Source organism: Oryzias latipes, chromosome 9 (genome assembly GCF_002234675.1).
Source record: "Oryzias latipes chromosome 9, ASM223467v1".
NCBI lineage: Eukaryota > Metazoa > Chordata > Actinopteri > Beloniformes > Adrianichthyidae > Oryzias > Oryzias latipes.
Genome location: NC_019867.2, coordinates 7877474 through 7894946, shown reverse-complemented (window position 1 = coordinate 7894946; position 17473 = coordinate 7877474). Strand labels below are relative to the sequence as shown.

Below are 17473 nucleotides of genomic sequence, written 5' to 3'. Positions count from 1 at the left end.
GAGGTGTGTAGGTAATATGCAAACACACAACCAAACATTCTTCAATATAAATACAGAAATACAAAGGAAAAACACAATCATCAACAACAAACAGCCATCTAGTGACATAGGACGGCTGTAAGATGCCCACAGAAAGTACGCTCTGATTGCCTAATTTCCTAACTTCAGTCAGGCTGCACGTAAGGAGCATACAATTATTACCTAAACAGCTCTAATGGGCCCCCTTGCACAGTGTGCAGGATTAGGGTGGGGTTGAAAAAAAGAAAAAATCTGTCTGACATCTCTGTGTCTTAACAACTTCACCCTCACGTGTTGTTTCCGTGTTTGCTACAACCTTTTGCCCACATATGACTATAGAAAAAAACAATATATCAACATTTTTGCCTTACAGGCTCACTGAGCGGTCCACAACTTTGACATTTCCTGTGGGTCGTGTCCTGGTCAGGTGTGTCCATTTTTCACCTGCATCTACCCGTAATAGCAATTGCGACAAAGGCTTTCTTGAAAAGCCTTTGCATCCAAGACCTCATGACCTCAAGACCTCATATCCTTGTTAGTACAGCAAAAAAAAAAGTAATCAAATAAAAATAAAAAAAACATTTTCATTTTCCAACCCCTAATCTCAACACATAGTCATTTATATCCAGGTAAACATTCCCCAGAAATTATTTAAGGATATATTTTTCTCTGGCCTCTCAAGATCCAGTTATCTGTTTTGCTCCACTTAAATATAAATACAACAACGAGCCGCTCAATAAAAAAAAGAAAAATCTCTTTTCCTCTCTGTTAGTTTCTCATAGCTGAAGGCATTGATTCTGTTGACTCCAAGTATTAATATCAAGGGCGAAGATATCCAATCTGCCTTGCAGGAGCACTGATCAATTAAACCCTCATTTATTATTCACTTCCTTTTAATTTCCTCGGCTGTGAAGGCCAGCCCAGTTATGAGGTGATGCTCTGAAACGTGTATCAACAAAAAGAATGGCAAAGCAAAACAGCACAGACACCAACCTCATTGTATGTAAAGCTGAAAAAATGCAGTTTTCCTTTCAACTGTAAAGCCATATTATTGTAATATATTCTAAATGGCTGTTGGTGCGCATACTAGCAGGAATCACTGCACTGTGTGCAGTAAAGTGAAGGGAAAACAAAGGTGCATCTATATGCTGATTTTTCATTTTCTCCCCCTTTGTCACTTCCTCTCGGGATGCGGTGTGTTAGCATACACTTCATAATGGGTTGGTGCCGCTAAGCTTTTAGAGATAAATTGATGTCACTGACATTGTTGTAAGTTTCCATAAAATAGTGGGATCAAAATCAGATGGAAGACATAGGATGGCGGGCCTGAGAAAAAACAGAAAAAAAACACTCTTTACATCCTGAAAACCACGATGACCCTTCTGCAATCAGGAGTCCCGTATGATGAATCCCACTCTGAGTCCCACACTAAAAGCACTGGGTTGTGACAGCATTTAATAATAAAAAAAAATTTACAAAAAAATACAACTTCTAAGAAAAAAGAAAAATTACCCTCCTCTTGAATCAATTTGTTGCATAAAATGAGTAAGAAAAACCTGTATAGTATGATTTTCATTTGCTTTTACTTTCATATTTAGGTTTAGGTTATTTTTATTTACACTCTAGACTGAAGTTGGAGATGCACTCTGTGTTAGTTCACAAAATTATTGAAGCTACCGATCCCTTTTAAAGCACCACCAGACATTGTAATCCTGACCACAGCAGACGCTAAGACAGCAATGACAACAGATGATGCAGCAGGGTTTCATCAGAAACTGATCTTGAGAGCTGCACAGGAGGCAGCAACAGCTCCAGTCTGTATACACTTTAAATTGTTGGAACTGGAAAAACGACTCCCCAGTTTTCTGCTCAAACCAGACACATTTGTCAAAGTTTGGACACAAGGTGATCTTTTCATTAAGAGAATATCTATGCTTTGACATTTACAACACCCGATAAAATGAAGACGTATTACACATTTCACAAGGTGGCAAAAAAGGCATCCATCTCTCTGCCTCACCATCTCACTTATGAAATGTTGTACAGTTAGCGGTTTGTTAATTTAATATGCACTGCGCCAGCCTATCCTGGATGAATATGCTAATCAACAGTTTTGAGATCCGCTGAAGTATTTTACGAGAGGCCGTAAAAGTATTTTTGGGAAATTCACTGTCAGGTTCAATTGCTGAAAGTGACTAGCCAAGGAGAACCATATCTCACCCCCCATAATAAAGAGGAAGTGGTTTGATTCTAAAACTTAACAAGATTTAAGTGGCAGATTTTAGGCTCGCCACAACGGTTAGATGGAGTTATCAGGGAGGCATTGCTTAATTGAACCGAAACAAAGTCTGTTTATAAACGGTGTTCTCCATTTTAAAGTGTGACTTGCAGGCATGTTGGAAACTCCTCTGAATAGTTTCAAGAGACTTATAATGAGATACTCCTATTAAGACAAATTTGGGTCTCAAAAATATTCCTCATTCTCTGCTGCATCATGAAGCGTTTTACTCACCGACTGATTCTCATCAAATAAAAAACCCTGACCTTATATACAGACTTCTTTTTCTTTTACTGGTAATTTAGGATACAACTGATTCTGATATCGTATGCCACCTGCCCTTAGGGGTGCTTACAGGCAATCTGCAGGTGAAAAATGTACAAAACTTTAAGGCTGTAGACCCCTCGGTGAGCACATACAGCGAAAATGTCTGTGCACAGGGGACAGAACGTGGCTAAGACTTATACAATACGTAAGACTGAGTAAGGGTGAAGTAGGCAAAACGTAGGCACGTCGTACAGATTTTTATTTTTCAACCACCCCCACACTCTGCGCAAGAAGCCCACTAGTGTTGTTTAAGTACTTAGTACGCACTCTTTGCATGCCCCTTGATCGTCTGTCGGGCCCTCCTTGCTTGGAGCCTGACTGCTAGAAATTAAGAAATTAGATAATCGAGAGCGTTAATCTAGCCACAGGGGTTGCAAGCCAGTTACTTCTGTGCCGGTCCCAAGCCCGGATAAATAGAGAGGGTTGCGTCAGGAAGGGCATCCGGCGTAAAAATTGCCAAAATAACCATGCGAATCATCCACAACACTTTAGACATACCGGATCGGTCGAGGCCCGGGTTAACAACGACCGCCACCGATGCTGTTAACCTACAGGGTGTCGGTGGAAATTTGACTACTGTTGGTCGAAGAAAGAGGGGAGGCAGAAGGGTCCGTTGCCAGAGAGAGAAGGGAAAATGCAGGAACATAGGTTTGAGAATAGGGACTCTTAACGTTGGCACAATGACAGGGAAAGGCAGAGAGCTGGCAGACATGATGGAGAGAAGGAAGGTAGATGTACTGTGTGTGCAGGAGACAAGGTGGAAGGGCAGCAAGGCACGTAGTATTGGAGGAGGATACAAACTGTTCTATCATGGTGTTGATAGGAAGAGAAACGGGGTAGGAGTGATTCTGAAGGGGGAGTTTGTAAACAGTGTTCTAGAGGTGAAAAGAGTCTCAGACAGGATGATGAGCCTAAAGTTAGAAATTGAAGGGGTGATGGTGAATGTAGTCAGTGGGTATGCGCCACAGGTTGGCTGTGAGTTAGAAGTGAAGGAGAGATTCTGGAGTGAGTTGGATGAGGTCATAGAGAGTTTTCCCAGAGGAGAGAGAGTTGTTATTGGAGCAGACTTTAATGGGCATGTTGGTGAGGGCAACAGAGGTGATGAGGAGGTGATGGGCAGGTTTGGTGTGAAGGAAAGGAATCTGGAGGGACAGATGGTGGTGGACTTTGCGAAGAGGATGGAAATGGCTGTAGTCAACACTTACTTCCAGAAGAGAGAGGAACATAGAGTGACATACAGAAGTGGAGGTAGGAGTACTCAGGTGGACTACATCCTATGTAGACGAGGTCATTTGAGAGAGGTTAATGACTGCAAAGTGGTAGTAGGAGAGAGTGTAGCCAGACAGCACCGCATGGTGGTGTGTAAGATGACTCTGGAGGTCAGGAAGAAGAAGAGAGGGAAAACAGAAAAGAAGACCAAGTGGTGGAAGCTACAGAATGAAGAAACTTGTGAGCAATTTAGGCAGAAGTTGAGGCAGGTCCTGGGTGGTCAGGATGAGCTTCCAGAGGACTGGGAAACTACAGCAGAGATTATCAAGGAAACAGGTAGGAAGGTGCTAGGTGTGTCATCTGGAAAGAGGAAAGACGGTAAAGAGACTTGGTGGTGGAATGAGGAAGTACAGGGATGCGTCCAGAGGAAGAGGTTGGCTAAAAGGAAGTGGGATGTAGAAAGGACTGAGGAAGGTAGACAGGAGTACAAGGAAGCGCAGCGTAGAGTGAAGAGAGAGGTGGCAAAGGCCAAACAGAAAGCTTACGATGAGCTATATGACAGGTTAGACACAAAGGAAGGAGAGAAGGACTTGTACAGGCTAGCCAGACAGAGAGACAGAGATGGGAAGGACGTGCAACAGATAAGGGTGATTAAGGACAGAGATGGAAAGGTGCTAACAACCCAAGAGAGTGTACAGAAAAGATGGAAGGAGTATTTTGAGGAGCTGATGAACGAGGAAAATGACAGGGAAAGAAGGGAGGAAGATGTGGTTGTTGTGGAGCAGGAAGTAGCCGAGATTGGAAAGGATGAGGTTAGGAAGGCTCTGAAAAGGATGAAGAGCGGAAAGGCCGTTGGTCCTGATGACGTACCTGTGGAGGTATGGAAGTGCCTAGGAGAGACAGCAGTGGAATTTCTAACAAGGTTGTTCAATAGGATTTTAGAGAGTGAGAAGATGCCTGAGGAATGGAGGAGAAGCGTCCTGGTTCCAATCTTTAAGAACAAGGGTGACACGCAGAACTGCAGCAACTATAGAGGAATAAAGTTGATGAGCCACACAATGAAGCTGTGGGAAAGAGTAGTGGAAGCCAGGCTTAGGAAGAAGGTGGAGATCTGTGAGCAGCAGTATGGTTTCATGCCCCGTAAGAGCACCACTGATGCCATTTTTGCTTTGAGAATGTTGATGGAAAAGTACAGAGATGGTCAGAAGGAGCTGCATTGTGTGTTCGTAGATTTAGAGAAGGCGTATGACAGGGTGCCGAGGGAGGAGCTGTGGTACTGTATGAGGTTGTCTGGAGTGGCAGAGAAGTATGTCAGAGTAGTTCAGGACATGTATGAGAGAAGTATGACGGTGGTGAGATGTGCTGTAGGTCAGACAGAGGAGTTCAAGGTGGAGGTGGGACTACACCAAGGATCAGCTTTGAGTCCCTTTTTGTTTGCTATGCTGATGGACAGGCTGACAGACGTGGTAAGACAGGAATCTCCCTGGACAATGATGTTTGCGGATGACATTGTAATTTGCAGTGAGAGTAGAGAGCAGGTGGAGGAACAGCTAGAGAGGTGGAGGTTTGCTCTGGAAAGAAGAGGCATGAAGGTCAGTCGTAGTAAGACAGAATACATGTGTCTGAACGAGAGGGATCAAGGTAGAAGCGTTAGGTTACAGGGAGCTGAGGTGAAGAAGGTGCAGGAGTTTAAGTACTTGGGGTCAACAGTTCAGTGTGATGGGGAGTGTGGAAAAGAGGTGAAGAGGCGAGTGCAGGCAGGTTGGAGCGGTTGGAGGAAAGTGTCAGGAGTGTTGTGTGACAGAAGAGTGTCAGCAAGACTCAAAGGAAAGGTGTACAAGACAGTGGTGAGACCAGCTCTGCTCTATGGGTTAGAGACGGTAGCAGTGAGACAGAGACAAGAGGCTGAGATGGAGGTAGCGGAGATGAAGATGTTGAGGTTCTCCTTAGGAGTGACCAGGTTAGACAGGATAAGGAACGAGTACATCAGAGGGACGGCTCATGTTGCCTGTGTTAGCGACAAAGTCAGAGAAGCCAGACTGAGATGGTTTGGACATGTTCAGAGGAGGGATAGTGGATATATTGGTAGAAGGATGTTGGAGATGGAGCTGCCTGGCCGGAGGGCAAGAGGACGGCCAAAGAGGAGATATATGGATGTCTTAACAGAGGACATGAAGTTGGCTAACGTTAGAGTAGAAGATGTTCATGATAGAGTGAGGTGGAAAAGGATGATTCGCTGTGGCGACCCCTGATGGGAAAAGCCGAAAGAGAAAGAAGAGATAATCGAGAGCGTTGCTTTTGTGGGCATCTTATGCACACTTACATATCACCTGCACTTCCTGTGGATACAGCATTAACGTCCGGTCAGTAAGGAGCCAGTGAGCGCACCTTACTGAAAATGATGAAATCTAATGAGACACAACTGCAGAGGGTGTAGTACTGAGAGAGAAGCTTCTACAGCTGGAAATATAGACAAATGAAGAGGAACAAAAACAGCCAAGGTACTGAATTAATATTTTATCCTTGCTAGAAATGTATAGAAAATATAGGAGTTTTCTACATTTGAGCTACAAAAGTTTAAAGAAGTGTAATAGAAAATCCAACTAAATGAGCTCAAGACCACAATATTTATTGTAAGCCAACAAGTTTCAACAAAATCATTGCAAGTTCTGCGATTATTAGTAAAAAGGCAGTTTGATCAAAGATTGTTGAAAAGTTGTTCATTAAATCCTGTAAGAGCTGCGTCACAGTCATTGATTCAACTGCAAACAGCATCACATCAGAAATTACACCCTGATAATTCATCTTCTCCCACAGCTAAAGCTTCTACCAATCAGACCTAAAATAAAACTGTGACTTTCAGAACCAACCCACCAGAAGACAGCCAAAAAAATGTAGGTAAATGTGTTGTGAATAGATTTTTAATGCAAGAAATTGACTGGAAATACCATGAAGACAGGAAATACATAATTAAACTGATGAAAATATGCTTACGTTTTTGAGCAGAGAAAATGGCAAATACTTTAATATCTGTATAGAAAACTTGCCCATAAAAGCGGTTTTATAATGTGCAGGAAAAATACAGAATTTAACAGTAATGTCAACTTACAAGAATTTCTATAAAGTTTTTAGTATTTTGTTAAGTATCTAAAAAATGATTGGCTGCACAGCAGGCGACTTTGGACAGAAATTCCCTTCCAGTGTCTTGACATGTTACCGGTGAGCCTTCACATCTACAATTAACCAGAAGAAGAGGTGATAAATGCATAAGGACAAAGGCAGGTATATGTGACAGGAAAGCAGAGAGAAAGTAAAAGTGCAGGACTTATCCTATGCCCATTTTCAACGCTCCTTCTCCTGCACGCCGTCAGCATTTATTCCTCCATGAAAGGGTCTGATCGAAGAGAGATTTGCATGATTGCATTTTCCATACCTTGCATTAATAGTGCAGTAGGGATGAATAGCTAATGGCCTATCATATTTGAGTAGCCATTTCAACCACATTACAGCTCCTTCAATCTGCAAAGGAAACAGGTCCTTCTCCCTTCCCGCGACCATCTCTCTGAATCACTTTCTTTAAATAGACACTTGGCCCACACAGGTCATGGGGGTAGCTGAAGAAGCTAAATTTTAACATAATATGTGAGCAATGGATGAAAAACTACAAGCATAGAGAGTTTATGACAGATAAAAATGTTTTCAACATTGAACACCTGTGTGGCTAAATGAAATGATTCCGTTTAACAAGGCTGAAACAAAAAAAGCAATAAAAAACAACTTAATCTACAGTCCTTAAATTATTTAGCCTACTGTGGAAGTACTTTTATTAAAATGCTAATGTACTGAAAGAAAAGCTGAGCACATTCTTCTATGGTCTGCATTTTTAGGAACTTAACCATGTCTTTCATAAGAATTATAATCAGAGCACATTTATTTATTTCTCTTTGATTTAGGGTGCACAGTGCTGTACAGTATGTTTAAGAGTGTGTGTTTCAGCAAATGCCTAAACTGTTTTCCCATTTGGTTAACCAGAGTGAGCACAGGACACAAAACCTCATACCACAAGGTCATCGACACCACACTATATTCATATTTTTACTCTCTCTGGGTTATGGCAAACTCTTCAAACCCCGTTCACCCCTCAAACCACAATCCCTTTTTTTATTTCCCTGCCTCACACTAGACAAAGTTTCCATAATCATGTGAATCTGCTGCCAATAGATTTCCCACCAGAGTTCAAGATCCTATTGAAAGTGCGGACTACCAAAAAAGGGGAGGCACTTTCAACATACACAAATCCATTCAACTGCATCTTCAAACTGGAATGCCCTTAAAAGAACTCACACTCGTACATATGCACACACTGGTCAAGCTCTAGAGACACGCTCTTAATAACATTCGGCCTTTAGAAGCTCCAACAAGACCTTGGAGAGGAGGAAAGCTTAGACAGTTGCAGCTTTGACGACAGGAAAAGTGACGTCAAGGTGGTTAGGATGGAGTATGGACCAGGGAAATCGATGGAGGAAAAGAAATGTGAATTCAGTAAATGTGGGGCAATGAATGAGAAAAGTGAAGAAAACAAGAGAAAAAAAAAGTAAGTCAATAGGTGAGAATGATAAGCAAGAGCAAATAGTTATTACCAGTCTCTGAAGGGTGGTGGCGTGAGCTGAATAGACTTGGTCCTGAAAACCAATGTTACCACTGGAGAGGGGACTGCTTCACAGCTCTGCAATCTCACAAAGGCTTAGCAGGTAATGGAAGCAGACCTCTGACAGTAAAAAGAATAAAGGATGGGAGCTTTGGCATGCTATAAGAGTCAACCAGAAGATAAGCCCAAACACTCTTCAAGGCCAATAAAGTAAATGTTTAAAAGTCAAAGATGTCACTGAGTTTGTCAAAAGCAAACTTTACGACCAAAAAAGCAAATGTGCGTTTTAAATTTGTCAAAGAAAAACATGCAGCAATGAAAGATTGATGCAATTATGCAGGAAGTTGAATCTGGTTATAGAACCATCACAATGGGAGCAGCACTCTTTTGTGTACCCACTGAGCAAACGCTAGACAACTAGATCACAGGAGAAACTGTGGAACATGTTTTTAGTGGGTAACGCTTTTTTTTTTTTACAGTACCATACTTGCACGGTATTTAAATGGTACTTTTGTTGTTGTACCCAATAGGTACTTTCATGTACTTACTGTGTGTTTATGTGGGACTATTTGGTTCATACTTACATGGTATTTACTGGGTATTATATTTATATTATACCTACTGGGTATTTATGCTGTAGACATTGGGTTTTTACATGTTACCTACTAGGTATTTGTGCATTGCGTTAATATGTCTAATGTTAAAGTTATCACATGTAAGGACAGGGTCAGTACAAATAAAGTACCTTGAATTTTTTTGTCAACCTATTTATGTTTCATGGTATTTACCAAGGGAAACAAGATAGTAGGTACAAAAAAAGTACCATGTAAATACCACTTAAATACCCAGTACGTAGCGCAACAGGAAGAGTTACCGATGAGGAAAACTACCTGCTTTTGTGTGAATTCACAAGCGTATTAAGAAAACATTTCCAAAAAGAAAAACACTAAAACTATCTTCTGGTTTCTGAAATGTGTTTCAAACTCCACAACTGTACAAAACACTGTTAAATCTACATGGTTTTTACCATTTTTACAGAAATGCTTCTATGAATGCAAAATATTATGAAAAATTTTGAAGTATATTTGAACCAAGTTCACAAAACGAACCAATTTTGAGAGGAAATATTCACTGCTGCTTACACTATGTACCACAACTGTAGCTTAAGTGTATGGTACTTTATGAACAGTGGAGAACAGTATGACCATCTGGGAGCTAGGTCACCAATCTGTTTTAAAGGCTGGAAGAAAACTCCTCAGGACAGCTTTAAAAACAAAAGTTCCTTTGTATTTTTTCTTCTCCATCTATTTGGTACAAAAACATGGATAACACTGAGAAAAGGAAACTTTCATGCTTAGCACTCACCATAAATGGTTTTTTTTTTATTCTTTGTTCAACTACAGGCTAATTGAAAAGCAAAAATGCTCTGCTAGAATGAATTACCACAAAGAAAAAAAAAACCTTGGGTCCATGGGTTTGAGTCCATGTTCATCAAATAATGAAAGGAGATACAAATGTCATATACAGTGAGCTCCAACAAAGAAAAATTGCAAATGAAAAAGGTAAACTTTCACATACAGAAGCTGCTTTTGCAGTGCTCCTAAGGCTTAGTATCAGGGGGCTTTTTTATGCATCACTTTGCTCTGGATGAACATTAAATCTGAGCATCATAAGTACACCGTCTGATCAAAACCAGCAGGCCATATGTCCTAGCGTTTTACCAGTAAGTGCTGGCTGAAATAAGGGGCAGTCGGGGGCAATTTATTCTGAACATGTTTCCCTTTTTTTAGGGTCATAGCTGGTGTAGTCTCACAGCTGATGCTTGTACATGCACTAGAATGTTGACAAATGTGGGAAAGGAAAACTTGCCCAAAATGTCAACTGAGTATACCGAAATAAAACTCTAGGTAGGTTGTATCCCACAAGCTCCTAATAAAAAGCAGGTGAACAATACATGCTAATAGTTCCAATTTGCTTTGCCATTTAAATCCTACAACAAAGCACTGTTCAAAAAGGAATTTGAAATAGAAAATCAGCCACACAACAGTGAGATTTACCCAAGAGACATGCGTGAGCATCTCACTGAACACCATAACGGATCCAAATTTTCTCTTCCTCCAACAACCTTTCTTCTCTTTTGAAAGAAACTGCACTCCCTCCATTTCTCTAACATTTAAAACTCAGTCACTTTCTTAACATAGATCTGAGTCAAATATTTGCATATAAATGCAAATATTTTAGATCTCCCTTAACAAAAAAAAAAGAAAAAGAAATTCTAATATGCAATTAGTCTTCTCAATAGAGGTGGCTAATTACAGAGGTGTCAGACAAACAGGAAGCTGAGCAGAGGGAGGCCTGCTGAACAATGGCTGAGGTTCCTGTCCGTCGCATGGGACAAACCAGCTCAATGCGAAGCAGTAAATTCATTTAGGCTGGCTTCATTAAACCACGCTCTATGGGCCCGGCATCATGCTCTTCCCTGTGCTGCTCTCATTTGTGCTGCAGCGGATGTGCTGTGGGTAAGAAGGAGGCGATCTCGCAGATCTGTGAAATGCTAAGGGAATGTGGAAACGCTTCAGGGAGGAGAAGGAGAGAGGTGAGGGAAGGAAGGAAAGAAAGAAAGACGGGAAGTGAGTATCAATGAAGAAACGCAGCTGTACTAGAAAAGAAAATAGCAATAATAAAGAAAGTGCTGGTGGGATGGAACAAGGGCACGAGGACATGTGCTCATCTGATGATAAAGAAATAAGGAATAAAAAGATGAGCATTATGAATATGGCCTTTGTTTTATTCATCTGACCCAGTCTTCCTAATGCCTTAGAGAAAAGAGGAAAAAAAAGACAATAACAGCTTTTGTCATCTATCCGAGGCCAAATGCCAAATCTGCAGCATGATAAAACGAGGACAGCTAACCCCCACCGTCTTATCACTGGCAGCTTTTTGACCCAACAGTGATGAATGTAATAAACCAAAGCTCCCACTCTACCACCTGTCACAGTTACTTGTTTACAGAAATCCTAAATTTCAACAAGTGTATAAATGTATCTTAACCCATCCACACACACACAAAAAAGATTGCTTTATTCTTCTTTTGGTAAACAAAGAAATATACAATTTGTACCACTTTTAGCTCAATTCAACAGAGAAGTTGCTGGGAGACTAAAAAAGAAATCCTAAAGAGAAGTAAGCCCACCTGGTAAAAAGAAAAACGCATGGTTAGGAGTGAATCAAGCCTCAGATTAAAGTAAAAGACTTCTTCTAGCTCTACTGAGGAAACAGCACGAGTGAGGCGGTACTGACTTTAGTCCACTGCTTTGGCTTCTGCCCATTGGACCACTTCATGAGAACATTTCTTTGGATGTATTTTATGATGAGGAGCAATCCCCACTCTCACCAAAAGAGAATGAACACACACCGTTTACGGTTCAGACTGTTTTTTTTTATTCTGACTCTGGAGGTTAAGCAGTGATGCTCCCAAGGTAAAGAGATGAGCAATAAAAAATCTAAAGCCCCCTTGTGGTTCAGCAGGCATTTAAAGCAACAAAATGTTAAGAGGGTTAAGTTTAAAGACCCACTCAAATGAAAAAAGAGCTTTTGGTGTTTTTAACATCTTGAAGTATTTTTCCCATGATGGAGGATATCCATAAATAGATCTGGTTTGAAAAAAAAATTTGAGTTCCGATGCATCTGCTTGCAGACAAATAAATCCACGTACGTCTTCGTCTTCCTCGTCTGAGCTGGCATCTGGATCAAAACTGTGCAGCTGCTCAAGATTTTGGTTGCACTGCTCATACTAGCTTGGGGTTGTGAGGGGCTGTAAGCTAATGGGAGAGCATGTACACAAAGGCATGATGGGAAAATGAGTGTAGGGCTTACACCGTGCCAAATCAACAGTCCCTCTCACAACTCGGAGGTGAATTTCTAATGAACTATTGGCGCTCTGCAGAAGCTATGACATATTTTGTCTTTTTTTTCCCCAAAAACATTATAATTATAGTTAATAGACCACTGAGAACTTTTTCAATAGTCTAAAAGATGACTAGAGTGGCACTTTAAAATAATCATGTTTAAAACACACCTAAAAACACATTGGAAAAAAAGAAGAGTTGGAACAACGTTTGTAACGTTTCAGGGCTTAAGATTTGAAAACTACATGGCTTGTTTTTTTCAGAATGCAATCATTTCCCCTGACAGAAATAAACAATCATAAAATAGTATGAGACGAGGAGAGAGAGTTACCCTGCAAACCATATAAAGTTGGATTTGATTTGTTGACAGAAATCGAAAAAAAAAAAATTCTACTATTAAATAGCCGAAGACCAATGTTGCAAAATATATTACCTTTGTGACCTGTGAATGCAAAAGACCGGTTGAGGTTAATTTAATTCTTACTGGAGTCACACAGAGCAGGATTAGAGTGTGGAGATTGCTCACAGCCTCTTAAAGTCTGCAGCTGTTTGTCATCAACAGTGTATTACAAATCAAATCTTATGACTTCCAGATATAAGAGTACTCCAATCACATAAAAGTCTCCTGAGCACCAGGACGATTTGGCACCATTTCTGGAGGTCAGGCTTTCAGTCCCGTATATATTTTACTGATTTTATATTACATATTTTAGTCAGTCAAGAGTCAAATAAGAGTGTCAGCTGTGAGATGCAGGATGCTTTTCATCTTGGATCTGTGCCTGAACTCAACAGAAGCTCCCATGCTGCTGCAGTCTATAGGCTCAAGCTGCTTGCTTTCATTGTGTCTCTGCGCCGTGCTGCAAATATTTCTCTATCACCGATACTTATCAAGGCACCCGAGTTTGACGCTGCTATTACTCAAAATTAATAACCAAGGCGGCATGTTTACCGTAGCACACTTTCACAAGCAACCTGCCAAAAATAATCGCCTGGGTGTTTGTACGTGTGACACAAAATAGAGGGGGAAAGACAGAGGAAGAAAGGCTAAATGGAGTGTGAAAAAAGACAGAGCAAAGAGAGTAAAATCTGAGATGAAAGGCGTAATTGAGAGAGAAAATAAGAGAAAATCTGCTTCATGCATACAAGCACATCTGCTGAGCCTAATCACTCCGTCTCCATTACACCTCACTGTTTTAGTGCACTTTTACGTCCCCATCATGTCTGACAGAAAGGCAACACTGGCTCTCCATCTGTGTGCACTCTAATAAGCAGGACTCTGGTCTGTACTAGGACGTAACAAGTTACAGTACAGAATAGGAAGCCTTTAAAAAGTCACCTTTAATTTAAAGAGCATGCAAGTACAGTTGTACCCAAGTTGGTAGAATATTTTAAAAACACACTTCCGTGGAGCACCCATAAAAATACACGCGCAGAATAAAACATAACAACAAAAAAGCCTGCAGCACTTGCCCATAATCTGCACAGGTGGTAAAAGAAACAACACAGTAACAAGTTCTGAGATTACGAGAGAAAAACCTAGGAAATACTTGGAAAGAGCAAGCCTGTGGGTGGTAAGAAGCCAGCTCCTTTAAATTAGACGTTTACACTTTAAATATTCCCATTTTTATATTTCTCACTTTCCAGAGGTGTCATGTTGTTTATCGACATAAACTGAACTACACAGTTAAGCCAAGCCAGAAAGAGGTCGGTTGGCAAACTGGCCCTTCATAGAGACCAATAAGGGTTATCCTTGGTAAAATGGTAAATGGCGTATTTAGCTTTATATAGCGCTTCTCTAGCTTCTTGAAAGCCCAAAGCACTTCACAGTCAGTGCCTCATTTAACCACACACATATTCGCACACTGATGTCAGCTTCAATGTCTAACATTAGCCGCGGTTTTATGTGCAAAATATCTTGATCTGATCAATGATCGGATTAGAATTCAACCGTGTACATGGGCCCTGAAAAACTTTTTCCGATTAGAACAAACGTTTACATGCGCAGCACTTTCGGTCGGAATAAATCAGTTACACATCCGCAGTTCTGTTTAAAATACTGGAAGAGGAAATGAGTTCCGCTGTAAACAAGCCGAGCTGCCACATGCACAGATATGTAGCAGCTCTGTAATATACGAGATGATCTTCTAAACGTGCTTTTGCTGATGTTATAGTTATTATGGAGCGCCTGTTCGCTCATCATTTTTAATCTGTATGATTGGAGCTTTTTTTGTGGCAGAACGAAGCCGGAAGAAGGGTTAGGTGAAGGCTAACATGCGCTGACAACAACATTTAGCCTGGATGAACATAAAATCCATGCGGGAAATGCTGCAATCTGCAGCTTGGCTGCACGTAAATATGTGGGAATAACATCAGCCTTTATTTTGTCGGGACACGACTGGAAACACAAATCCACGTGATTGTTTGAACAGTTTCTAAGGACTCAGTGACATTTCTGCTTTGAAAAGCTCACACACCGGCGGGCTCTGCTCGGAGACGGGAGACATGGTTCTCCTGAATTCGGCTGCTCGTTCACATAGAGCTGCGGGACGGATGGCAGTCCGAAGTCTCCCACACGTAAAAAAGCATCCTCCCCTCCCCTTAAACACAAAGCTATAAGTCCGGCTGCGGTTCGCTCCGTCCACCGGCAGCCGTGCCCGGACCGCGCAGGGTCTGGACGTCAGGGGGCACGAAGCACTCCCCCCCGGCACGCCCCTCGCGAGGGGTGTCGCAGAAGATAGGAAGGGAGAGGCAAGGAGCAAAACCTCCGTCTATGCATGACGTTAAACCAGAGCAGTAGTGACACACGATCGGAATGAACCCTTTACATGAACAACAATCGGATCAACAATCGGCATAACCCACCTATCTTGATCGGAAAGAAATTTTGATCCGAACGAGTCTGATCGTGGCAGAATATTCTGAACGACGTGTTTACATTTTCTTCCGATCAGGCGTTCATTCCAATTACTTTTGTCCATGTAAACGCAGCTACTGGCATCAACCTATAACCACCAGGAGCAATGTGGGGTTCAATGTCCTGCCAAAGGACACTGGGGCAGGAAAGGCGGAAACAGAACCTACGATCTTTCGATCAGTGGTTGACTTACCTTTGCCCCACGGCCGCCTCAGTATTATCAGTGTATTTTTAACACAGAAATAGCCAGCTAACTAAAGCCTTGCTACGTTTCACTTAGCACAAATACAGTATCCAATATGAGACCATAACACATACCTTTGGTTGATGTCTGCAAGTGTTTGTTTATTTTTTTCTGTGGTGGTGCACCCAACAAGCCTATCCACTGGGCAATAGTCTTTCAGAAGTAAAAAATAAAAAAACCTTCAATCAAAAGCTTTATCAGAATAGGAAACCAAAGAGGTGCACCATGTGGTCGTGCTGGTTTCTGTTGTGGTAGTCGATCAAAACACCTCACCGCACCAAAAACGGTATTTTAAACTAGACTGTAGGTTTGTTTATTATCATTCATTTGGTATTTGTAGACACACTACATTTTTACAAAGGAATCAAATAAAATGATAAAACATAAATATAGATCAGAAACAATGTCACAATTCATGTGAATATGAATGAAAAAAGCCAATAAATCACTAGAAATGCATTGTCTACAAAACAAAAGACCAGACCTCAAAGAAAATACCAATGACATCAACGTCCTTCAAACTTTTACATTCTAAACAGTTGTAAATATAAGGAACACAAAAATATGATATAATTTCAAGGTGAGGCTAGAGTCATAGGGAAAAAAACATCTGTAAAAATGCTCGAAAGCATTTATGAAAATCTTGCTTCGCTGAATATTCGAAGCCATTGATGATATGGATTTTTCACGTGGACAAAATCTTTTCATTGGATGCTTTCAAGTTAATTGGACTTTACAAAATGCCTAACTGAAGGGATTTTGTTTCTACTTAGAAAAAATACAATCTATGAAAATGAATGAAATGTTCAAATTGAGAAGGCTGGGGGGGGGTTTAACATTTCTTTAACATACAGTTTCTGTCTAAGAAAAATACACGCTCTGATCACATTTACTGATAGAAACCAAGTGTCTTTTTATACACCATTGATTATTAAAGCATCTGACTCGAAGGTTTTTAAAATTCTGTCGGCCTGGTGAAACCTGCCAGCTGGCTGAGACAGGAACTATTTGGAATGAGCTCCTAATGCAAACACCTGCAAATGCTAAAATGTTTTGGAGAGGTTGAGCTGCTGGGAGAATATTTCGCCAATTATTTCCTCCTTTATGAGTTTCTAGAAGTGGAGAGGGGGGCCCGCAGTAATGATTCGCTTAGTCCGATTTCTGTAGGCGGGGGCAAAATGTAAAACGGCCAATTTGGATTGTGATTTGTGATGTTCAGACAGTAAGTGATGGAGATATGCAGAAAATGCTGGCCTCAACTACAAAGCAAATCAGGAAATATGGATGAATATTGATTTCCCTGTTTGAACGTAGCTGGCAGAAAGAAAGATGAATAAAGAGAGAATGGGGAAAGAGGGAAGGCCTGCCAGTGCTCTTGGGAAATGACCAAGCCTCAACAATAGAGGTCTCATAAAATAAATGACTCACTTACTCCATGCATCTGCTTTCAGCAATGACTGCAGGCCAAGTGACCAGAGCGTGCGCACAAACGCACAGAGACACACATAAATCTGACTGTCAACACAAAACACAAGCATTTAACAGGATAAACGTAAGCAGAGTAACACCGTTTTGTCTGCTTTCACTTTTTTGTTTTGTTTTTTTTAGCGTATAGAATGTTTTAAGCAATGCTTGAGTGTAAATTAAATTGGATTTTGTTGTTAAGCAAATTTTTTTTTAAAATTCTGTTTCAACTATAACAAAGGTTTTGCGTTTGAATTGAATTAAATGAATAAAGAGACAACAGCAAGAACTCCACTGGAGAAGTCCCACTTGGACAGAGTTAGTGTCCAAGTGTTCTGTAGAATGTGTACGAATTGTGCTATACAAATAAACTTGCCTTGCCTTGCCTAGAATCTAAACGTGACCAGATTTGTCTGAATATAAGTCCCTCCAGAGGATGACTCCAGCAGCAAAAAAATGTGTT

General features: G+C 40.9%; 1 protein-coding gene across 2 annotated transcripts in view; it reads right to left on the bottom strand.

Moving 5' to 3' along the window:
• fbxl17 (F-box and leucine rich repeat protein 17) overlaps positions 1–17473 on the bottom strand; it is a 225078-nt gene that overhangs the window by 121215 nt on the left and 86390 nt on the right. The gene's annotated exons all lie outside the window — the stretch shown is intronic.